The following is a 25,767-nucleotide window of genomic DNA, read 5'->3' as shown; positions in this document are numbered from 1 at the left end:
CAGATGCCAGGTCCCTGTGGCAGAAAACTCTGCATACACTAGCAGGCCTTAGACAGGTTTGAGAGGCTACTTTAGTGGCTGGCACAAGCAGAACTACAGGCTCACTAGTACCATTTGATTTACAGACCATAGGTATAGAGATACCACTGTACAAGGGACTTACAGATAAACTTACAGATAAATTAAATATGCCAATTAGGTATAAGCTAATCATACCAACTTTAGAAGGGAGAGCACCTGAACTTTAGCACTGATCAGCAGTGTTAAAGGTATCAGAGTCATAGAGCCAACAGCAGGAGGTCAGAAAAAAATAGATGGAAGGAGGCAAAAAGTCTGGGGTTGAACCTGCAAAAAGGGCCATGTCCATATAAATATATATATATTTATATATATATAATTTCTCCTGTCTGAGTTGTCCAGGGTTCCACAGATTACTGTTGGCAAGGACAATGATGATGTTGTATTGGATTCGATTCCTATGATGATGCATTTTTAATTCTTAGTTATCTAGTTTTGCTGTGTGCATGTATAAATAAGCACATTCTGAATTATCACTAGCAGTACAGGGCCCAATTGTGTTAAAACAACATCAGCAATGTGTACACTTGGGAAAAGTCCTACTTTTCCTCCCTCATGCGGTGCAAAACATTGGCAGCATGAGACCCACCTGAGCAATTTTTCCAATTCAATACCACACAGTTATGGGGTGCATCCTGGTTCACAACGATATAAACAGAGTATGCAGACTGATAAATATAGCACTTTTAAATACCTTTGTGGGCCTAGGTTGCATGGGTAAAAACCAATGTCAACTGTGATTATCTTTTAGTAAGGAAACAACAAGTAGGTCAACACTGCTGTGCGGTGCCATTGATTACAGGTAGTCACTTCCACACACTCACTTCCCACCGCTTCGCCGTGCCATGGATATCAGGCAGTGTTGTATAGCACGCACTTGCACACACTTGCTCCCAGCACCCTTATGCGGTGCACTGATAACCAGCAGGTCAGTTGTTACTGTACGCGCAGACTCTGTGGGCCCAAACCCTCCTCCACTGTTCAACCAACCCCTAGTACCACGCCACCACAGGCTGGAGAGGAAAGAAACCTTTCTCCAGGTACTAGGCCAATCGCAGTAGGATTCACACTTGGATGTGCGAAATGCATTAAGCAGTGCTGTTCTAGGAAGTTGATGTTGAAAGCAACAATTATTGTGATTTAATCCACTTTGACACATTGGGGGTTATTCTAACTTTGGAGGAGGTGTTAATCCGTCCCAAAAGTGACGGAAAAGTGACGGATTTACCACCAGCCGTATTACGAGTCCATTATATCCTATGGAACTCGTAATACGGCTGGTGGTATATCCGTCACTTTACCGTCACTTTTGGGACGGATTAACACTCCTCCAAAGTTAGAATAACCCCCATTGTCCTGAGGATGGTCTTATGGATGGTTTTGTAGTGAATCCTAGTTTGTTTTAATGGGAAAGCATGAGTTAGCTTAGCCGCTGGCTTGTAGACTCGTGCCCCCGTCACCTAGTGACTTATAACCTACTTAGCTTGCTCTGTCTTAGCCCATTTAATTATTTATTTCTTCTAAGATGGCTGCCTTGTTTATAGTTAGGCCACTTGTTATGAGTTACATTATCAGTGTCACCGTGCCAAGGCGTCAAGATCAAGCACCAAAGACAAACAAACAGTAGGTGTTCACACTGAGGGATTTTCCCCCTCTATACTTTCGAGGGATTGTTGATATTAATTGCCGTCCCAAGCATGCCTGTTATCTATTTTTTGGAATACACCTACATCAGGGGACCTTGTAGATCTGTATAAATACATCACGCTTTAGGCAGATAATCAGAGGGATTCCGACCAGAGGGCATCGCCACCATCGCTGATACTGATGCTGCAGTCGTCTTGACGCTGACCCAGTCTTCGTGTCCCTACGGAGTCTGAGATAGAGACCTCATTCCAAGGTAACGAGGGTTGGGGGCTCCTCTCATGGACACGGCTTTGGCAGATTAGGTTTAGCAAACCCAGCTCTCCTTTAGGTAGGAGGTTAGGCCTATTCTCATTAGGGTATTAGGGCATATTCCATCTTATATATACATATATATATTTCTTTCATATATTGCAAAATGGTGGGGGTCTTCATAACCATGACTCTCTTCTTCACAATACTGTTACTTGCTATATTCATTATCCTAATCATTGCAGTCCATGCAACTTATCGCAAATTGCAGTTATGTTAAATAAGGAGCTATTATAACTTTACTGCATCTGTGTCATTGCCTGTGTTTGTATGAGACATAATATATCTGTGAGAAAAGGGTAATCTCCGTTCAACCACAACATACCCTGAGAGATCTTACTTTGAGTCCATGCGTAAGCGACTGCCATAAATCACCTTTTACTATTGTGTTTCTGGTGAGGTGCTGCTAGTGAGCCGGTAAGGTTGGGACAACAGTTGCGACTTGTTGTAGGAAAGACTCAGTCGCCTACAAACAAAAGTACTGCTATCCTTAAACCAGCAGTCTTGCTCAGAGCAAGAGTCCAAACTACGACATGGTGCCACCAACGATGGTGTTTAGGCACTAATTTACGGATACCCTGACTATCACTGTCTCACAACAACAGGTACCCTAAGTACCATTATACGGAGACTTCCGTGGTCTTTGGGAGAATCCTCCTCAGCTGAACAGTTAACACCTAATTAAGCTGTAGGTTGTTCGAGCTCGAACTCATAAAAATGAAAAACTTCCCCTATTTGGTGTTCCATTTCTCTAAACAACTATGGCTAATACCATAGACATTCCTGCGAATGCTAGACATGCACTTACACAACATTTATTAGCGCATGGCCTTACAGAAGAGGGCAGGGATGTTACTCTAATGATAGAAGCAATTGAAGCATACCAAACAGAAACATTTTACTGTTGGGTCACCTTTCCTAAGGCTGACCAAAGAACGCAAACATTTCACACATATGAAATTGCGAACGTGCCTGTAAGGTACGAAGCATACCAGTATCATGAAATATCGCTCACATATGAAGAGCATCAGAACTGGTTTGAAGGCGCCCTACCACATGTACTACGGAGAGTGAGGCTAGGTCCTTTAAGTAATGAGGGACCTACATGGCCTATGTTTGCCACATATACACCTCTCCCAGGCATACAGAACATGCCGATCGCAGATTTACGTGTATTATATAATGAATTAGTGGCATTATATAGACGATTGGTTCAGTTCGTAATGCGAACGTTGAACACTACACTAGCGCGTCCAGCACCGCCAGTAGCTGGTGGCTATCAATTGGCTACTGGCATTAATCCACAAACAGTGCATACTATTATGGGTAAAGTGCCCACAGAACGGGAAAAAATACCGTTCTGGATAGCACAGAAAACTAATCAGCTGGAAGCTGTGTTTCCCCATACGGGACCACAGGAAAAATATAGATTGCTCACTATGTGCTTGCCATTAGGGATGGTTCCCTCGGTGGATGACTGTGTCACATGGGGTACAGTCTTCGCTGCCGTGTATACTACCACACATGGTACCCCGACACTTGCCAATTTACCAGAAGTGTTAAAACAAATACAAAATGAACATGGGGCTGCACCGGCCCTGGATCTGGGGATGAAATTGATGCGTAACTTTGATGCCGTCTCCTCGATAATACTGATTAATATTAAAGGGGAAGCGGTGGCACTGGCAATACGCCAGCGTCTCCGGGAAACTCCAAATCTGGAACAAGAGAGACAGCTACCGAAAATAATTTCCGATACCTGTACTACTATAGGAGCCAAACCTAAAAAATTGGAGTTGCAAAGTACCGCCCATAAGGAGGGTACGAAGCAGGCACAAGAGGGCTATAAGAAGGGCTGGGACAAACAAAAAGATTTCAAAGAAAGAAGAAATAAGAGAGCTGATTCTCCACATCCGGAGTACCCCGAAAGGAGGTATAATCTCAGAAATAGGGAGCACATTAGACCTCCAGACAGATATACTGATTCACGTCCCTCTCGTTCCTTTCAGGACGCACCGGATAAACGTAGCGAGAGAGGGGGCCGTCAAGATCGACGTCCGGAATACGTAAAAGAGAAGAAAGACTCACCACAGTCTACCATTAAAAAAGAAGAAAAGACTCCTCAGCAAAAGCCACGGTATAAAAAGAAGAAGGTGGCAGCACTGACAGTTAAAAATGCCAGTATTATTAAGAACACTGTTGAGGAACAAGAAGTGGGCCGTGACTCTGTTGGACAGCGCGGCAGAGGTCACGATATGTCACCGGAGTCTGAAAGATCATCTGGATGCGAAAGCAACTAGCGATTACATCGCGGTTGAGACAGCGGATGGCCGCGTTTTTCCCCCCGATAGGGTTTATGATTTGACACTTCAGATAGAGGGAGACGTGAAACGCACTATTAGTGTAATATTTTGGGATGAACTTACTAGTGATATCCTATTGGCCAAGAGAGACTGGCCACCTGAACACGTCCGCAAGCTCCCGCATGGGGAAGATGTAATTTTGCCTTCTTTCTCCGATCTTGTTCCAGAAACAGCGAAAGAAGCCTATGCTGCTGAATGGGCTTTAGCGCAAGCACCTGCGCTATATCGCAATCAGTTTGAGCCTTGGGAGACCAAAATGTCGACCTTATACTCTCCATGACGAAATTCTTCGCATGAGCTTCTGGAGTCCATTAGGAGTGATTTCTGATTGTTTGAAAGGCTGTATATAGGACTCAAACCGTTTGTGGTTGGAGAGTCAGAAGGGTTGGAGCTCTCCTTCTGTTCCTTGGATATAAAGGGATTGTGGACTAGAGAGGTCACCAGTGTATTTGTATAAAAACACTAAAAATGATCTTCGTTGCTTTGTTATATTGATGAATATATTATTAGTGAATATATTAAAATTCTTAATTTTTCCAGAAACTGATTACAAGTTGTTTGAGGATTTATTCATTTATGGAATTTGATCTATGGTTAGTGACAACATTAATAGTATTTAAGATTGCTGAAATATTTGTATGCAAATGATTCTGCCCTGAACATTGTGTGCTTCACAAGGTATATACCTGTTGCAGGGGAATGCACAGATGTGCTCCACCAGCCTCCAGTGTGGGTTAGAGCTGGATGTAAAAGCAATACAAAAGCATTTTAGAGCAGAGAAATGCACACTTTATAGAAGTGACATTTCTAGGGTAATATTGACAAGACCACCTTTGCCACAGAAAGGGGTTTGTCAGGTTGAATCCAATGATAGCAAACATTATGAGACTGCTCTGCTGCAATCCGCTATTGCAGCTACGAGTTATTGTAAATGTCTCCCATGTTAACCAGTGGGCAGAGCAGCTCTCGTAGGTAGTGAAAACATACATGGGTATTCTTCACTCCTTGGGCATCTGTGCTCTTGCACACACAAGCCTACATTGGCAGGCTGAACACATGCTTAGGGACACCATTAGTGCCAATGCATCCATATAGGACTGCTGTGACTGGCTGTACTCATGTTTAAGAACACCATTGGTGCAAGTGTACACAACGGTCTGCTGTGACAGGCAGGACACAAGGGTAAGTATACCATAAGTGCAAGTGTGCACACACAGCCTTGCTATGACAGGCTCTGCACCTAGGTAAAACACCAGTGGGCATGTGTGCACACACTGGTCAGTTCCACTTCCTAATACAGATAGGAAAGGCGTGTGTACATTCACAATGTACTTACTGTGAGTAAGTGCCCAGGGCCCTAAGGCTACTAGATAGAGAATCAGCAAAACCTCTGGGGAGAGCCAATCCCCTAAGCAAGGAAACCCAAGTGGGTGGCCTTCACTACCTGGACAGGTACATATGTACCTGCCCAGACGCTCGTTTACCACCTCCTCCTCCATTCAGGAGCTGCTCTAGGAGTAGAGAATGGCTCACTCAGGCTTGGCTATTGAGTTAGAAGTGCCAATCTGAGCTCAAGCGCAACTGCACCTCCACAAGCCTGGATTGTCAGGCCGGATACATACTCGACTGGCTACTCTGAAGGGTGGCACACTTCCACCAGTAGCCAGGGACATACCTGCCCTAAATATGTGGTGTAACTTTTTACAGGGCACTCCTGGGTATGGCACCAGAACCAATTATGTAAGCGCCCCTTCCTGGTAAGTGTAGGAATGGCACAATCACTTTCCAACTTCTGTACAATCCTAAGACTACACAACAAGAGTCAGCAGAAAACCGGGAGGAAAAAGTAAAACGTTTCTGGGAAATTCACTAAGAAGGGCCATGTCTAAAACTCTCTAAAACATGGAAACATTGGCTTACACCCAAATGGCACCTTTAATGTACCTGTAAGCCCCTAGTGAAGTGGTAGTACCTCTACCCATAGCATATAAATTAAATGCTACTGGTGAGTCTGCAGCACAAATTGTGCCACCCACTTAAGTAGCCTTTAAAACATGTTCCATGCATGCCATTGCAGCCTATGTGTGCAGTTTTAAACTGCTGTATGACCTGGCAAAATTAACCTTTTACTAGGACCAAGCCTTCCATTTTAATACATATAAGTCACCCCTAGGAAAGGCCTTATACATCCCAATGGGCAGGATGCAGTGTATTTAGAAGCTGGACATGTACCTTTAACTTTTACATGCACTGGTATTTAAAAACTCTTACATCAGTTTTCACCACTGCAAAGATGTTGTGGGTACACTAGCACATCCAAGAGCTTGATTACAGTAAGATGCTGTGTCTTGTAGCATTCAGACTTATTTGGGTATATTCATTACATCCTTGAATATCAAGTTTGCAATGACCAATGCTTGTTGAATGTCTCATTTATTATAAGTGTTAGTGTTAGACCTGAAATCCTTGGTGTGGTCTCCCCTGTCTTTTTTGTCTCTGCTTCCCATGTTTGGACTGGGTGCTGGACTCTGTTTTTGCTGTTTTTGGAACTCTGGGCACTTTACCACTACTGACCTGTGCTAGAGTGCAAGTGTTCCTTGTGAAAAATGTATGTGTAATTAGCTTTTCTATGATTGGCACATTTGATTCACTAATAAGTCCCTAGTAAAGTGCACTAGAGGTGCCCAGGGCCCGTAAATCAAATTCTATTATTGGGCCTGCAGCACTGGTTGTGCCACCCACATGGGTAGCCCTGTTAAAATGGCTCAGACCTGCCACTGCAGTGTCTGTGTGTTCAATTTTAAACCACCAATTTGACCTGGCGAGTGTACCCACTTGCCAGACCCAAACCTTCCTTTTGTATACATGTAAGGCCACCCTAAGATAGGCCCTCATTAGCCCCATTGGCAGGATGCAGTGTATGTTAAAGAAGGAACATTACTGATGTGTTTTACATGTCCTAACAGTGAAATACTGCCAAATTCGTTTTTCACTGTTGTGAGGCCTATCTCTCTTAGACGTTAACATGGATGTTGCCTTTGAATATATTGTAAGTTTAGTTTCCCTTTGGGAGCAGATAGAAATTTGGTGTTTGGTGTCTCTGAACTCACAAATTTTAAAATATATATTTTGGTAAAGTTGGTTTTTAAATTGTCAGTTTGAAAATGCCACTTTTAGAAAGAGGGCATTTTTGCTTAACCCATTCTGTGACTCTGCCTGCTTGTGTATTCCCTGTCTGGGTCAGACTGACAGTTGGGCTGTTTGTGAATCCCCATTAGACAGTTACACAAAGGGAGCTGGGCTGTAGCCTGCATTTCCCGATGGGCCATCTGGGCTACAATGGAAGGAGTCGTGGTCACTTACACCTGAATGGACTGTGCCTGCCATCACACAATGCAGTCTCCAACCCCCTGGTGTGAGTCTGGCCTGAGCAAGGCATTATCCTGTGAACAACACAGACTTTCCTTTGACGTTTTCTTGCTTCAAAGGCAGAAAAGGGCATAAGCAGTGGACCCCAAACCCTAGATTTTCAGATTACTTCTGGAACCAAGAGGACCCTCTGCCTGGAGAAGAGCTGAAGAGCTGGAGGATGAGTACTGCCCCTTTGCCTGTGACTGTGCTTTGCCGGGTTGGCCTACAGTTGCTGTTTTTGCCTGAAAGAGGACTAAGACTGGACTTTATGATATATTCATGTTTGTGAAGAATCTCCAAGGGATTGTAATGAGCTTGCCTCCTGTTTTGAAGTCTCAGGGCCATCACAGACTTTCTCTGCCAGAACCTGGACTGCTGAGACAACTGTCCTGCCAAGTGGTGCCCTTTCCAGTACCTGATTCCTTGAAATGTGAAGTTGGTAGAACAAGAACTGAAATCCACACACAGGAAGTCATGCAGGGAAGATTTCGACACACCACCTGCATCGCGGCTGTAAAAAAGACAGACCACCATTCCTCGTGGCTGAAATCGATGCATCACCTGCATCGTGGCTGGAGAAATGGTACAACACCCACTTGCGGTTGCTAAAAATGAAGCAAACCCCATGAAGCATGGTTTCCAATCAACGTGCAGCCGGATTTCTCATTCATCATCGCTGGGCGTCAAAATCATAGTGAATCTGTGCGGACCCGAGGTGTCCCACTCTCTTGTGGGAGAGAAAAATAACGCATCGCCTACCCGGCCAGAGAAGAAAAGATGCACGGCCTCACTTGCGAGTAAGGAATTGATGCATCACTGACTTTTCCGATGAACGCTCACCCATGCGGCTTTATATGTGACGCAAACCAGGTACTTTGTGTAACAACAACGTTTCCATTGTTTTCTATGGAGTAAGACTTATTCTTTTAAAATGTCATATCTTGACTTGTGCATCTTGGATTTTTGTCATTTTGGTCTTGTTTGATTTAGAAACATATTATCTACTTTTCTAAACTGGTGTGGTGTCCATTTTGTATTGTTTTCACTGCATTACTCTGTATTTTGGGTAAATACTTTACACATTGCCTTTGAGATAAGCCTGACTGCTTGTGCCAAGCTACCAAGGGGGTGAGCAGGGGTTATCTTAAGTGTGTAGGTCTATTGTCCTGACTAGAGTGAGGGTACCTGTTTGGACAGAGTGCCAACTGACTGCCAACCAGAGATCCCATTTTTAACACTTTCTTTTTCTTGCTGCACACCGACCCACTACCACTACAGTGAAAGCGGTGCATTTTATCCACATCATGGGCAGCGATTATGAGGATGTCATGCTCAGTGCTAGGCTGCTTACTTGCGTGTCCCCCAGAGCCCAGTGCATCTTCACCCAGAAAGCCTTACCTCCCTCATGCCAGACATGCACTTCCTTCACCAAGGCAGATGCCAACGTAACAGGTGCTCTACTACAGGTTGACTGACTTGCATTATCATGCAGCATAATGAGCCCAGTGAGAGGCTCTGCCAGCCCAGAGACACTGTGCTGCAAGTAGCTTACCAAAGCACATTAGTATTACAGGCTGCAGTTAAACCACCAGTGCAGAAAAGTGCTGTGCCAGAACTCTTCCACTATGATGCCCATAATCGATCAGTTGCCCTGTGCAGCATCCCTAAGTAATCCCCTCGGACAGAGCCTACCTCTGTTTGCCAGCTTCTAACAGCGTGACACCAGTAGCAATGCAAAATTTAGCAGACCACCTGGCAGTGGCTGAGCACAGCAGTGGTAAGTGACAAGATCTTGGAAATAGTTCTCAGTCCTTTTTTCCCTTCATGTTCCTTCCTTATGACCCCACCCCCCCACATTTTGATCCTTACCTTGGCAGTTCACAAAGACTGATGACCATTGGTTATTGTGTGAATAAGTTTCCTTAATTCTTGACACACTTTTTTTTCAATAAATTAATCATTTGCTATACTTATACTCGAAATCACTAATGGAGTCACTCAATGGACTCTTGCTAGAGTTCAGTCTCCAAAGTTAATACTTCATAATCGTCAATAACAATTACGAATGTATGATGGAACTACAAATGCCATTGCCATATATGCTTTTACCCTATGTATATTACCACACATGTCTTCATCACACATACCTTTACCATGCAAGTAGTTTCCATATGCATACATTTACCACACATACCACACATGGCTTGAGAATGAAAATTTAACCATTTCACAGGTAAGTTTAAAGCTTCTTTATATATTGAAATTCACTGGAAAAAACAAAGGTTACAGGGATGTTATAGTTAGGAAATAGAATTTTAAAATACCTTAGATAGTCACTGAACAAAACTGAGGTAACACGGACTTTATAGCTAGAAAATAGAATAAACAAATACATATTCACTTAAAAAACCAAGGATTACAGGTACTTTATAGTTAGGCTAACATTTTAAATGTAGAAATTCACCAATTATAGTTAGAGTTATGTCAAGTTATTATTATTTGCGCCCTAAGGTAACTATAACTCACAACCCTGCCATGCAGAGTATTTTCGTAAAAATATTTACTGCAAATATTGCATTGATATTATTAATTATGTAATGAATGCTATCATTTGTTGGGTAATTAGCAATGAATGGTGAGGGCGCAAGATATAGTTACCTTAGCACACAAGTTATAATTACTTGAGATAACTCTAACAAGAACAGGTGAATTTCTATGGTTGTGTAAAATGTGAGCCTCACTATAAAGTCCCTGTAACCTGTGTTTTTTTAAGTGAATTTCTATGTGTTTTAAATTCTATTTCCTAAATATTGTTTCCCTGTAGCCTTTTTCTGTGAATTTCTAAGTTTTTTTTTAACATAAAGTAATTTTCATTATGATACGCTTTTGGCCGTGCGTGGTGACAGTGGGCGACAGGGCTGCACCTGAGGCAACCGCCCATAGAGAGAGAGAGAGTGAAAGATTGAGAGAGCTAGAGAAAGAGGGAGAGAGAGAGATTTGCGCCTTGATGAATGATATACTTAGAATGAGATATTTCTATAATAATTAAAAAGAAAATGTTTTTCTTGATTAAAAAGAGTGAGCTCACCTTTCAGTGTGCAACTCAAAACTTTATAGTTTAAAAGTAAGTAAAGCAGGAAATGAACACAGACTCACCTAGACTGGAACACCTAACCTTTAGTGTGCATGTCTGAGACCTTAACCAGAATGCCAGAGGTGACACCTTACTATGTGGTGTCCAGACCTAGCTATGACATTCAACCCACAGATTTTGAGGATAAAAAGACTTCAATGTTTTATCACTAGAAATGTTTAACTGTCAAAATACTAGAAAATAAACAGCCACACTGTCATGAGATATAAGAGTTTGAACTTTCAACTTACTGACAGTCCAAGAGCTTTACCATTAGGCCAGAAGTGACCCTTCTCTGCTGTCCATCAAATGTAAGTATTACATTTGCACCAAACATCTTGCTAGTTTGATGCTTTGAGGTTATTGCATGGAGTGACCATTGCAATAAGAACAATAGCAATCACTGTCTCTCTTCCATCCCATTATGGGATGGAGAGAGAGAATATATATATATATATATATATATATATATATATATATATATATATATATATATATATATATATTCAGAATTATTTTCCACTTTTCCTTCAGGCCAAAAGTTGTGCGGCGGAACATTTGACGGGTTTGGAAACACTCCTGTTATAATATCACAAGCATCCTCGTTCCAAGACACTCAAAAATATATATATCGAGCACTTGCCTGTGACTTTACTCAGGCTGCGACATATATATGTACTTTCATTAAAGAAGTAGCGAAGGATGGATAAAACTCACGTTACATGACATCAGTCGCATAATAAAGCCTCATGTGTCCCTTTGTATGGTTTAACCAGCCCCTCACTACCTCCTTAACAAAAAGTGTGCATTTGACGGTTAAGCAGGTGATAGGGATTTTTAGTCCATCCCCGTTCCCCGGATCTTCCCTGAACAGTCCCTCAGCTTTTGGCAAGGGCCCGTCCACCACTACATATTCTGTGGTGAGTGTGGGATGGCTGAGAATGAAACATCTCATGCAGCAGGTGTGTGAGGTCATCCGGTTCTTTTTATTTTTAGGCAAATGCCTTTCAGGTCCTAACCATTGTGTCTGGGACAGACATGTCATTGAGACTGGAGTAAGTACTCAGCATTGAGGGTGACTGGCTCCCAATTTGGAGAGCATGCAAAAAGGGAATTTTTTTCATTTGTGCCTATTGAAAGTAAGTGCACAAGCGTGTACCCTGACCCAAAAAAAATCTCTTTGCTTCCCCAGTCCTTCTGGTGATAAGGGCAGTGTGTTACAGAAATTCAGAGCACACCAAGAATAGAAACCAACCTGTGGAAGAATATAAATGATCTTGTTCATAGGTATAAAATCAATAAAAATGGCTGTTTCATCACTCTGTAATGATGAATGGACTTCTGTATTGTCATTCTGTTTGAATAAAGTGTTTGTTACTGAATCCTCCCACCTTTCTGTCGGATGACTGCCTGCCATACAAAGAGAATCCTTCCAGGTTTTAGGCATATCTATACTTTTAGTGAACCTCCACCTGAATAACAGACTATTTTGACCACCCTCTAGATGTATTGCTAATAAAACCAATCATTTCTGTTGGCTTCACACCACTGTGGCCTAAATCAACTAATATTTCCTTCTAAGCGGGTGTTTTTAATCCCATCTTACATATAATCAGGCAAAAAAGTCCTCTTCTAACTCAGGAACCCTAAAAGCAGCACACCCATGACCTGCATTTTTGTCTTTTCTTAGACATTGTTTACACATTTTATTCTGAACATTATAGCAAAACAGCTTTGAAGGGATATCTATCTTTATTTCTGCCATGATACAGTTCAATGGGAATATTTACTATTTTGAACAATGGTGAATCCACATCTGGACATAGCTCTAAATGCAGTGTTCAAAATATGCTATTTTTTCCTTTCAACCTTTAGGAGGCATATTTCAGTGGAGGCTGACAGCCAGATATAATCCCCGGTTACTCCTTTGACATACGTTTTTGGACAATCAGCTAAGGAGCCACTCCTAGTAATGGACAGTGCTTCGGAAAGAGTATTTTCAAAACAGCTGACACCCACAACCAGAATATTAAAGACTCAGATGTTAAATCACTTTTTTGTCTCGAGTTGCACTTTAAAAGAGCATTGGAAGATAACCAAGACTTTTGGCTGCTGTAGCTAGGACTAGGGACCAAGGTCTGCTGGTCTTCCTGCTCGGTGAAGGGCCATCCCATAGGAGGTCATGCCCAAGTGCCTTGCCCTGAGCCTTGCACCAGTTTTTTGTCTGCCTGCCAGCCAAGAAATGCAGATACTATGAGGAAGTGAAGACAATTGGCGGGATCAAGGCCCAGCAGAGACCCTTCTGAGTAGATCCCAGTGAGTGAAGGGTGTCACTCCTAGCCCATTCAGGACCACTGCATGGACAAAATCTGTGATCCTGGTATGCCAGGTAGGGATACCATGAATTAGGAGCTTTTGCACTTGTGCAGAACTGGTCGGTGTCTCTGGAGCACCAGGATTTGGCTGCTGTGGAAGCAGGGCTGCTACCCAGGAAGCTTACCAGTTGCAAGGCCAGAGACTTGGAGACTGAAGGAGGCCTAACTCATCATCAGGGAAAGACTGCAACAAGTTCTGGATCCTCAGCAATGTGAGACAAGATCCTACAGAGTTGTGTCCCATCCTCCTGCATTTATGGTTAGCATCAGGTCAGGTAATCCACCTTTCACCACAAAAGGCGTTTTCCTTTTTCTATGTGTACTGCAGAAGACAGCACACATAGAAAGAGGGAAAAAAGAGGGAACGCCTAAGCTTTTGTTGCATTCCCTGGTTGACAGATTCTTATAAATCTGGGAATGTGTCAAAACCCATGGGTGTTGCAGGGAAAACCCACTGCAACGTCCATGGAATGCCATCCTGACATACTGTAAGGCAATGCAGCAACCTGTGCTGCATTGCCTTACACCATATTTACAAGGCCATGAAAAGCCATGCACACTGGCTTTGCATGACCTTTTAGATATGGGACTGTATTATGCGCTGCCAGTGCGTCACAAAAAGTGACTCAGTAGTGGCACACAGGGACTGTAAATAAACCCCTAGAGTATTGCCCCTATGCTTTGAGTTACTCTGTTAAACACTACATTTTCATAAAAGCAAATATTTGGCTAGATAATCACTTTGTATGACTCACACCTATCTACCCCACACCTATCTCCTATCACATCTATCTCCCCCTCACTACCACTGAGATTCAAGTGTTGAAAGGGGTTGCATTTGACCCAGTTATATAAGAGTCATAGTAAGGAGAGGCCCTGGACTTCCGTAGTAAAAGGCCTCAGTTACCACGGTTGGGCCCAATAACTCCTGTTTGCCCTGTGGCTCTCTGAAAAGGGTTCTGACACACTCTGAGATGCTTGGTTGAAGAGCTTATTAATTCAGGTGTTCTTAGATAATATATTATTAATTGATTTAATTTGTTGTGCCTAGAAATACAAAATCACAAGAAAATTCTGGCCAGATTTACTCTTGTATTGCATGATTACTCATACAAAGCTAAATAGTGCTTGTAATGCAAAATGGTGCAAATGGCATCACTGATAAACCTTTAGGGGCATATTTATACTCCGTTTGCGCCGAATTTGCGTTGTTTTTTTCGACGCAAATTCGACGCAAAACTAACTCCATATTTATACTTTGGCGTTAGACGCGTCTAGCGCCAAAGTTCATGGAGTTAGCGTCATTTTTTTGCGTGAACACCTTCCTTGCGTTAATGATATGCAAGGTAGGCGTTCCCATCTTAAAAAATGACTGCGATGCATATGCGTCGTATTTATACTCCCGGGCAAAAATGACGCCCGGGAGTGGGCGGGACTAAAAAACCCGCATTTGCCCTGGATTTTAGCGCCTGGGTCAGGGCAGGCGTTAAGGGACCTGTGGGCTCAGAATGAGCCCAGAGGTGCCCTCCCAAGCCCCCAGGGACACCCCCTGCCACCCTTGCCCACCCCAGGAGGACACCCAAGGATGGAGGGACCCACCCCAGGGACATTAAGGTAAGTCCAGGTAAGTATATATATATATTTTTTTGTGGCATAGGGGGGCCTGATTTGTGCCCCCCTACATGCCACTATGCCCAATGACCATGCCCAGGGGACAGAGGTCCCCTGGGCATGGCCATTGGGCAAGGGGGCATGACTCCTGTCTTTGCTAAGACAGGAGTCATTTCAATGGGGAATGGGCGTCGTAAAAAAATGGCGCAAATCGAGTTGTGGCGATTTTTTTGCCTCAGCCTGACTTGCACCATTTCTGGACGCCCATACGCCATTTTCCCCCTACGCCGGCGCTGCCTGGTGTACGTCGTTTTTTTTAACGCACACCAGACAGCGCCGGCGCCCGCATGGTGCTTCGGAATGGCGTTAGCCGGCGCTAATTTTTTTGACGCAAAACTGCGTTGGCGCAGTTTTGCGCCAAAAAGTATAAATATGGGCCTTAATTGCAAAAGAGTGTGCACCGAAATTTGATTCAAACAAAACAACACATATTTTCCAAGCATACACAATTAGAAAACAACTCCTCTCCTCCAAGATTTCACAATTTGTGTTTTAATACTTCAACTAATGCAGATTGCCATGGGTGATGACATAATTTTGCTGCACATGGAAAAATCTACAAACAAAACACACAGAAGGACAAGTGGCTCATCGAACAGTTTTGACATATTCAAACCCACACTGTGCTGCCTAGCCCTTCCTGAAAGTAGTCTCTTTTACTCCCTATGATTGTTTATACCATGGCTATTGCATGTTTCACATTACTCAATCTTGCTGTGCAAGGAGGAATACCATCTTGACAGCAATATGCAAACTCAGAGGACACAGCCAATAAGGGAAATAGATTCAGAAGCTAGGCAGATGAAAAGCTAGGAAATCATGTTAAACTTCTTTATTTGTAAGTCCTACAGGAATAGTGGCACATTACCATCATGCATCACTACACATCACTGTTACTTGTAGATGTATGCTTATGTCTAGAGGCACAATAGCACTAATTAAAGCAAAAATGAGTCACATACTTTGCTCATTTCCTGGAGTCAGTACATTTTTGGCTCCACATACTGAATTAAGGGCCAACTGGTTCCTCTACTGGTGCACTCTCTTTCTCAGTTGATGATTAACCAGAAGATGGACATTCTGATACCACTTCTTGGCTGAGCCCATTTTTGGTGTGGATCTCTGCATCATCTCCATCACATGAGCAATCCTGTGAAGGTTTAATGCTAAACCCCTATCTTTGGCCGTCTGTATAGTGATGAATGTATTCTATCTGGCCATTGTTAAGACTGACCATATCTGGGTGCTGACCTTTGCACCCAATACCTCTGGAAAAATCTTTAAATCAATAGAACATTCTCTAATAACATTGTTGTAGGAGGCTGGCCTGGCTTGTAGTGGGTACCAGAGGTACTTACACCTTGTGCCAGGTCCAGTTATCCCTTATTAGTGTAGAAGAGGTGTTTCTAGCAGCTTAGGCTGATAAAAGGTAGCTATGGCAAAGCAGCTTAGGCTGAACTAGGAGACATGTAAAGCTCCTACTATACCACTGGTGTCATATGCACAATATCACAAGAAAACACAATACACAGAAGTACTAAAAATAAAGGTACTTTATTTTTATGACAATATGCCAAAAGTATCTCAGTGAGTACCCTCAGTATGAGGATAAGATATATACACAAGATATATGTACACAAACCAAAAGTATGCAGCTAATATCAAGAAAAGTAATGAAAGCAATGTAAAGTTACAGTAGATTGCAATAGGAGCACATAGGTATAGGGGCAACCCAAGCCATATACTCCAAAAGTGGAATGCGAACCACAAATGGACCCCAAACCTATGTGAGCTTGTAGAGGGTCGCTGGGAGTGTAAGAAAACAGTGAGGGTTAGAAAAATAGCCTACTACCCCCAGAGAGCACAGCACTCGTGATAGGGGGATTCTGCAGGAAGAACAAACACCAGCAATGCAACAACAGTGGATTTCCAGACCTGAGTACCTGTAAGACAAGGGGACCAAGTCCAATAGTCGCGACAGTGTCGAGAGTGGGCAGGAGCCCAGGAAATGCCAGCTGAGGGTGCAAGGAAGCTGCCCCCTTTTGGAAGAAGCTTGGAGTTCTGCAAGAAAGAAGAGGACTAGGAACTTCCACTTTGGAGGATGGATGTACCATGTCGTGATGAAGCTTGCAGAGGTGTTCCCACGCAGAAAGACTGCAAACAAGCCTTGCTAGCTGCAAGGGTCACTGTTAGGGTTTTTGGATGCTGCTGTGGCCCAGGAGGAACCAAGATGTCGCCACTTCATTGAGGAGACAGAGGGGGTGCCCATCAAGTCAGGGAGCCCTCACAGAAGCAGGCAGCACCCTCAGAAGTACCTGAACAGGCACTTGGAAGAAGAGTGAACCGAAGTCACAAAAGGGAGTCCCACGATGCCGGAGGTCAACTCAGAAGGTTGTGCAATGCAGGTTAGAGTGTTGGGGACCCAGGCTTGGCTGTGCACAAAGGAAATCCTGGAAGAGTGCACAGGAGCCGGAGCAGCTGCAAATCACGCGGTACCCAGCAATGCAGTCTAGCGTGGGGAGGCAAGGACTTACCTCCACCAAACTTGGACTGAAGAGTCACTGGACTGTGGGAGTCACTTGGACAGAGTTGCTGAGTTCCAGGGACCATGCTCATTGTGCTGAGAGGGGACCCAGAGTGCCGGTGATGCAGTCTTTTGTTGCCTGCGGTTGCAGGGGGAAGATTCCGTCGACCCACTGGAGATTTTTTCAGAGCGAGCTCCTGGTGCAGAGAGGAGGCAGGCTACCCCCAGAGCATGCACCACCTGGAAACAGTCGAGAAAGCCAGCAGGATGAAGCGATACAAGGTTGCTAGTAGTCGTCTTGCTACTTTGTTGCGGTTTTGCAGGTGTCCTGAGCAGTCAGCAGTCGATCCTTTGGCAGAAGGTGAAGAGGGAGATGCAGAGGAACTCTGATGAGCTCTTGCATTCGTTATCTGGTGAGATCCCCAAAGCAGAGACCCTAAATAGCCAGAAAAGGAAGTTTGGCTACCTAGGAAGGAGGATTGGCTACCAAGAGAGGTAAGAGCCTATCATAAGGAGCCTCTGACGTCACCTGCTGGCACTGGCCACTCAGAGCAGTCCAGTGTGCCACAAACACCTCTGTTTCCAAGATGGCAGCGGTCTGGGACACACTGGAGGAGCTCTGGGCACCTCCCCTGGGAGGTGCAGGTCAGGGGAGTGGTCACTCCCCTTTCCTTTGTCCAATTTTGCGCCAGAGCAGGGCTGGGGGATCCCTGAACTGGTGTAGACTGGCTTATGCAGAGATGGGCACCATCTGTGCCCATCAAAGCATTTCCAGAGGCTGGGGAGGCTACTCCTCCCCAGCCTTCACACCTATTTCCAAAGGGAGAGGGTGTTACACCTTCTCTCAGAGGAAGTCCTTTGTTCTGCCTTCCTGGGCCAGGGCTGCCTCGACCCCAGGAGGGCAGAAACCTGTCTGAGGGGTTGGCAGCAGCTGCAGTGGAGACCCAGGAATGGCAGTTTGGCAGTACCCGGGTTCTGTGTTAGAGACCCGGGGGATCATGAAATTGTCCCCCCAATGCCAGAATGGCATTGGGGGGACAATTCCATGATCTTAGACATGTTACATGGCCATGTTCGGAGTTACCATTGTGACGCTGTACATAGGTAGTGACCTATGTACAGTACAAGTGTGTAATGGTGTCCCCGCACTCACAAAGTCCGGGGAATTTGCCCTGAACGATGTGGGGGCACCTTGGCTAGTGCCAGGGTGCCCACACACTAAGTAACTTTGCACCCAACCTTCACCAGGTGAAGGTTAGACATATAGGTGACTTATAAGTTACTTAAGTGCAGTGGTAAATGGCTGTGAAATAACGTGGATGTTATTTCACTCACACTGCACTGGCAGACCTGTGTAAGAATTGTCAGATCTACCTATGGGTGGCAAAAGAAATGCTGCAGCCCATAGGAATCTCCTGGAACCCCAATACCCTGGGTACCTCAGTACCATATACTAGGGAATTATATGGGTGTACCAGTATGCCAATGTGAATTGGTAAACTTAGTCACTAGCCTGTTAGTGACACATTTGGAAAGCAGAGAGAGCATAACCACTGAGGTTCTGGTTAGCAGAGCCTCAGTGAGACAGTTAGGCATCACACAGGGAACACATACAGGGCACATACGTATGAGCAATGGGGCCCTGCCTGGCAGGGTCCCAGGGACACATAGACTAAAACAACACATACACAGTGAAACATGGGGGTAACATGCCAGGCAAGATGGTACTTTCCTACAATTGTGGATGAATTTTCCAGTCCATCAGAAATTTCTGTTAGAGCATAATGGATGGCTGGCAGAGGTGCAATTTTAAGCAGGGTCCCTAAAATATCTATTAGGGTCTCGTCAAAGATAGTAAGGTACTCATTGTAAAAAGAATGCTCACCCCTGGAACTTGAGACCTCCTGGAAGTTTAAATGTGGCCACCCCATCCTCTTCCATCTTATCTTTCTGTTAGAATCAGTCAATTATAACATTGTCAACATTTAGGATTCCAATAATCAGTCAATGATATATTTGTCAAAGTTTAGGATTCCATACCATAAATCTTATCAGGTGACACCATGAATCTCTGGACACATCATTTGTGAATGCATGGCTTGGAACCTATTAATCATGTCACTGATCTACTTGTTTTAGGGGTGTACATCTGACAGCCACAACATGATACTACCCTCATTGCTGCATCACATGCTGAAATTCAGCTATTCAGCGTCTCTTTTGGCTTCATGAGCTCTAGTCGCTGCAACTACACAGAATTGGGACATGTGAATATGTGAATTGTTTTCATAAAATGTATATCATTTGTGGGTGCTGACACTTTCACGTTTGTCAAATTAGGTATCTGTTAGACCTGGCATCCTTAGGTGGGTCTTACCCCAGACTTTTTGCCTTTCACCTACTGTTTTTAGTTGTATCCTGTTGTTGGCCTTAGGACTCTGAGCACTTTACCACTGCTAACAGTGCTAAAATGCATGTGCTTCTCCCCTAAACATTATAACATTGGTGTATCCACAATTGGCATACTTAATATACCTGTAAGTTCCTTGTAAAGTAGTATACCATCTATGCAGGGCCTGTAAATAAAATGCTGCTAGTGGGCCTACAGCACTGATTGTGCCCCTTCCCCCACTTATGTAGCCCTACAAACATGGCTCCGGCTTGCCTCTGAAGATCCTGTGTGCCCAGTTACACTGCCACTTTGCCTTGACATTTAAAACAACTTGCCAAGCCTTAAACTCACTTTTTCTTACATATGTCACCCCTAAGGTAGGCCCTAGGTAGCCCGTAGGGCAAGGTGCCATATAAGTAAAAGGCAGGGCATGTACTTTTAAGTTCTACATGTCCTAGCAATGAAAAAATCCTGAAGATGTTTTTCATTACTCTGAGGCCTGCTCCTCTCACTGTGAGTTTCTTAATATAATTTTAAGCTGTAATTCCAGATCAGAAAAGAGTCACTGCATAATGTTTCATGTGACTAAAATGGCAATGAAAAATTCTCTATTCTGTTAAAGTCAGATTTATTATTACTATTTAGAAATGCCATTTTTAGAAAATGGACATTTCTCTGCCATGTAAGCCTATCAGACTGTCTCCACTACACATCTGGCATGGGCAACAGCTGCATTTGTGAATTCCCTTGAGACACCCACAACACAGGATGTTCAACTGCATCACCATCCATCTGCATACTAGTATTCCTCAGAAGGAGTTTGGGAAGGGCAAACACTTACAATTCAGAGGGTTGTTGCCTGGGCCCACACAAATGGCTGATTAACACCCACTAATAGTATAGAGCCAGGGCTGGAATAAAAGGGGGACCTTTGCACTTCAGAGAGATCCTTTGAAGTCATCCCCCATATGAAAGGCAGTTTTGTGTATAAGTACTGGGTCTCTGGCCCACTGGGGAGCACAGTACTGGACCTGAGAGAAACTACACTGGAGTAAAGGCTGATGTACTGAACGATTGCCATAGCCATTTTGCTGGGCTTGACTGTTCTGTTTTGTTAGTGTGTGTGTATTGTGAGCCCAGCGGTATGTACTGCCAATGGTTTACCACCATTGAATGTCCACTGTGGTGATTTGTGGGTCATAATGTTGTGGGCGTTGTTCTGTTTGCGTAATGGTGTGGGTTTTGCTACCACCAATTTATCAGTGACCTTTCGGCTGGTGGATTTGTGTGTGTGGCTGAAGAGTGACGGATTGGTGTGTGTGTGTCATAATATGGTTAGCAGATATCCGCCGCCGCAGCGGTATGTTGGCGGCAGTCAGCACAGCGGTAAGTGGGATTTACCGCCAATGTCATAATGAGGGCCTATATTATTTTCTAACCCTGGGTGGAGTCTTTTTGCAGTGTTTTCATTGAGTGTACTTCTAGTGTGTGCCACAAATACTTTACACAGTGCCTCCTAAGTTAGGCCTGACTGCTCTGTGCCAAGCTACCAGAGGGTGAGCGTGGGTTAATTTAGGGAGTGTAACTTACTTGCCATAATTAGGATTGTGGTCCCTACTTGGACGGGGCGCAAACCTCTGCAGACTATAGACCCAGTTTCTAAAAATAGAATTTCCAAGAAGCTGGCACGGACATGCTGATTGTGGTGGTGGTAAGAGGTTATGGTAGGTTGTAAAGATTTGTTTAAAAATGCTTAGGAATTTTTTATTCATATTTCACGGTATGGGAGTGTGACATGATGCATGTACTTTATTAGGGTCTGCTGTGACCTCTAAATTGATGTGTCATGGTGCTTTGTATGCGGACTCTCCGTGTTTTAACATCTACAACTGTGTGTGAGAGACATGCTGTTTCTTTGCACCTTACAAGGGTATACACTTGTCTGTAAAGTTTGTGACATTTGCACATGATACCCCATATTTCAATGTGGCTTTGGGTCATCTTAGGATAAAACGTAGCATCTGCTCTGCAATCCCTAATTCATTAAGATATTTCACACTAATGCCGCGTAGAAAGCATATCTTTGTTTATTGGGCCCTGCATTAGAAGAAAGGCTCACTTTTACAAGATAACGTTTCTACAAGTGAGCATACGGGTTCTGGGATATAAATTGGTGCATGTTACATTCAAAACCTGTGGTTGATTCATTCTCTAGGTCTGCAGTGTTCTGCCCTTGGAGTCCAAGCACCAATTCAAGGGCAAACCAGCTGCCACGGGCTCTTCCTTAGTAGTTGTTTGTTCCAAGTTCTCAGGTCTCCGAGTTGCTACTTTTCCATATTAAACATCTAAATTGTGCCAGGGTTTTTTTAAATTACTCCACTGTGTTCTTTGTTGGGACAACCATATAATTTTTCCCACAATGTCAGTCCAAATTATGTTTTTTGCCTGAAGTTAATTGTAGAACAGAACATATTTCTTGTTTTATAGTTACCACACTGCTGAGGATGTCTTCCTCCACTGAGACTCTTTTCTCTCCGTTCCTCCCTTCAGTGCTCAGGATTTCCTTGGTCTTTGCGGTCTCCTGCTTCTGTTTCCCAGATTTTGCCATTTTTTAAGTGGTCAGATAATATACTCGGATAGAAATACCTCTCCAGTATCTTTCCTGTTATTTTGTGTGATTTTTATGTTACATAATTCCAATGTTTAACACATTTTGTCATGCTACTCTGTGTTTTAGTCATCTGTCGTCATTGCCCAATGATTTATTTTCTTTAATTCTTTCTAGTAGATCTGAGGGGAAGTTGCGGTCTACCAAAAAACAGATTTGCAGTAGTTTATCCTTATTTCCTAAACCTAATCTTTGGGAATAACCACACCTGACAAACTACCTATCCTGTTCTTATGAGTAACTCCTGTATTATTCATTATGACTGCCTTTTTTCACTACCAGATGGAGACACTGTTTCCTCTGACTACCACCAGCGTTAGCGTTGATGTTTTTCTTCCAATTTTTTGTTCATCCATAACCCGGAAACACCCATAAATTGTACATGAAATACATCGGTAGAGTGTAAACGTGTTGGATCTTTGTCTGAGGTCTGACAAGGGACACAGGAATTAAGCGCATACGCTTATTTTAATTTGTCTATCCCACTGAACAAATCTCAGCACTTTCTATTTACAGTTTCACCCTTCTTGCACATATTGTTTATCTGCCTCACTCGTTCAGAAATGGTATATTCAATATCGCCTTTGGTACCCTCACAACTTGACTATGAAACGTTTCTTTCAGATAGACTACCAAGGTTCACTGTGTCACCTTTAGTTGGTGCAAAATGTGACACTCCAAATCACAACTGCTGCACATAGATTTCATTCCGTCTCCCATGTGATGTGAAAGATTTATTTGCTGCCAATTTGCAATCAATTTAAATCCCTGTATGTTTCAAATGTAAGTTTTATGTTTCCGCTGCTAAGACAGGAACTATTTACTTACCATTGTATTTGCCTCACCTTTTTGTGGAGAAATGGGTGTCACCTGAGGGTCTTCTGCTTTCGTGTAGGCCAAGGATGAAACTGGTTGGTCGCCATGACAGCAGGAGTGATCCGTTCTCCACTGTTGAGCGCAGTGGATGCTGAAGTATTGTACTGGGTGCATTTGTTCTGTCAGCTCGCGGTGCTCTTGTCCTGACTTCCTGGTTGCTGGCTTCCAGTTTCAGGCATACTTTTCATGCACTGGTAGGGTCGTTCGTTCGCTGTCTCTGTTGCTTTACTAATGGCACACGACTATACTGATTTAGGTTTTGCACATTTTACTTCGCAAAAAGTGTGCTAAATGCCTTAGCTTTACATATTATTTACATATTATTCCTAGTCCAAAATGAAAAATTAGAACTCCAGGGGTACTTCCTTCACGTGCTGTAATTTATAACAACATGCAACTCATGAAGCTTGTCCAATGCGCCACAGCTTACTTTACACGAATGGTTCTTGGTTTGAAGAAATTTGTTTCCTCATTAGTTACCGGATCCTGTTTTTTTCTGAAATTCTGTATATAATTTTAATAATCAAGGATTTTTTTCCTCTAGAAGACTTGAGTTTCCTAATAGATTAGCTATATATTCTTTCTCCAGAGTTATTATAACAATTTCGAGTCTGAACAGGTTAACCTGAGCAACCAGCCTTATCTGAGCACGAAGTAAAGATGCAAACTAGCTTCAGTCAAAAGGCCAGCTTTAGAAAAAACTCACAGCACGTTCCATTCCTTTATGTTTTTAGGACAAAGGATAGTACATTTATTTATTTTTATTCTTTAACATCTTCCTTTTCTTTGAGTAAAAGACCTGTCAATACTAAGTTTAGGAATATCAATGATTTTGTGCTATTGAGAAACGTATCATTAAAACACATTTTGACACTATTCTTCTTTGCCCTGCTATACTGTCTTCATATCAGAAATAACCCAAGTGAAAGGCATCTTATATCCTGGAACACGACTTGTCAAAAACTCAAACAAATTTGACATCACCCCATTGCTCCATATTCAAGATCAGCACCATCATAGACAAGGCATTGAGAAGCATCAATATGACAATAATAAAACGCCTTCAGTGCATTCACTACTCACTAACTAAAATGCTTCACCTACAATGAATTACTAAAAATAATCCAATACAAAAAAAACAAAAAGAGTATTACCCCCAAAACACAATGATAGATTTCATGCAACCCATGATAAATACAGCAAGAAATATCTGTCGACAGATTGTACTATTGAATATCAACAACAAGAATATCAACATATAGCAATAATATCAATAACAGAATATCGAGGGACAAAATAGAAAGGTAACTGTATATTGGGAAGTGTAGATTTACTTTTTCTAACTCCACATCTACGTGCATTGAAGATAAAAGGACCAAATGGGTATATATGCATGGAGTTAAGCATAAGAAATCTAGACTTACTTACTTGTCACAATATTTTTTTCAATATTTTGTCCTCGATATTCAGTACCATTGAAATCCTGACTTCGATATTTAGTATGCACAACTTCCCACATACACCAACGGAGAAGTATCACTTTAATATCTCCGAAGGTCAACACTCAGATCTGACTACCCAACAAATGCATAATTCACACCTCAAATAAAAAAATATAAGTATTTGTTTTTTTTAGACCTGTCTACTTGCCTCCAATTTTGCTGAATTCAACTTTGTTGAACTTAAGAGTCTGTGCACTTTACCACTGCTAAAGTGCTTGTGTTCACTCTCCTATCATGGTTTGATTGGTATATATCCAATTAGCATAGTTAAATCACTTATAAGTCCCTAGTAAAGTGCACTACTTTTGCCCAGGACCTGCAATTTAAAGGCTACTAGTGGGCCATCCATGTAAGTACCCCTTTAAGCATGTCCCACAACTGCTATTGGACCCTCAATGCAGTGTTACACTGTCATGTTGACTTGGCATTTAAAACCCCCTGCCAAGCCTTAAAATCCCCTTGTGTTGCATATCTCACCCCAAAGATGAGCCTGAGGTTGCCAGTAGGGAAGGGTTCTATGTAATAAAAAGGTAGGACATATACCTTTCAGGAATCCATGTTCTGGTAGTGAAGAATTCATTTTGCACTACTGTTAGGCCTACCCCTCTCATAGGATAACATGAGGGACTATTTATTACATCCAATCATTTGTAATTCCTGATTGAGAAGAGGTAGATCTGTGATATTTAGTACCTATAGAATTGTAGTGATACATCCTCTTTATTGTAACAGTCAAATTTATTGTTGCAATTTTTTAAATGTAACTTTTTAGAAAAGGTGGCATTTTCCTGCTGTTAGCCCTGTGCGCCTGCACCCTG

This window comes from Pleurodeles waltl, chromosome 2_1 (assembly GCF_031143425.1).
Source record: "Pleurodeles waltl isolate 20211129_DDA chromosome 2_1, aPleWal1.hap1.20221129, whole genome shotgun sequence".
In the NCBI taxonomy this organism is placed as follows: domain Eukaryota; kingdom Metazoa; phylum Chordata; class Amphibia; order Caudata; family Salamandridae; genus Pleurodeles; species Pleurodeles waltl.
This window is presented reverse-complemented; position numbering follows the sequence as displayed.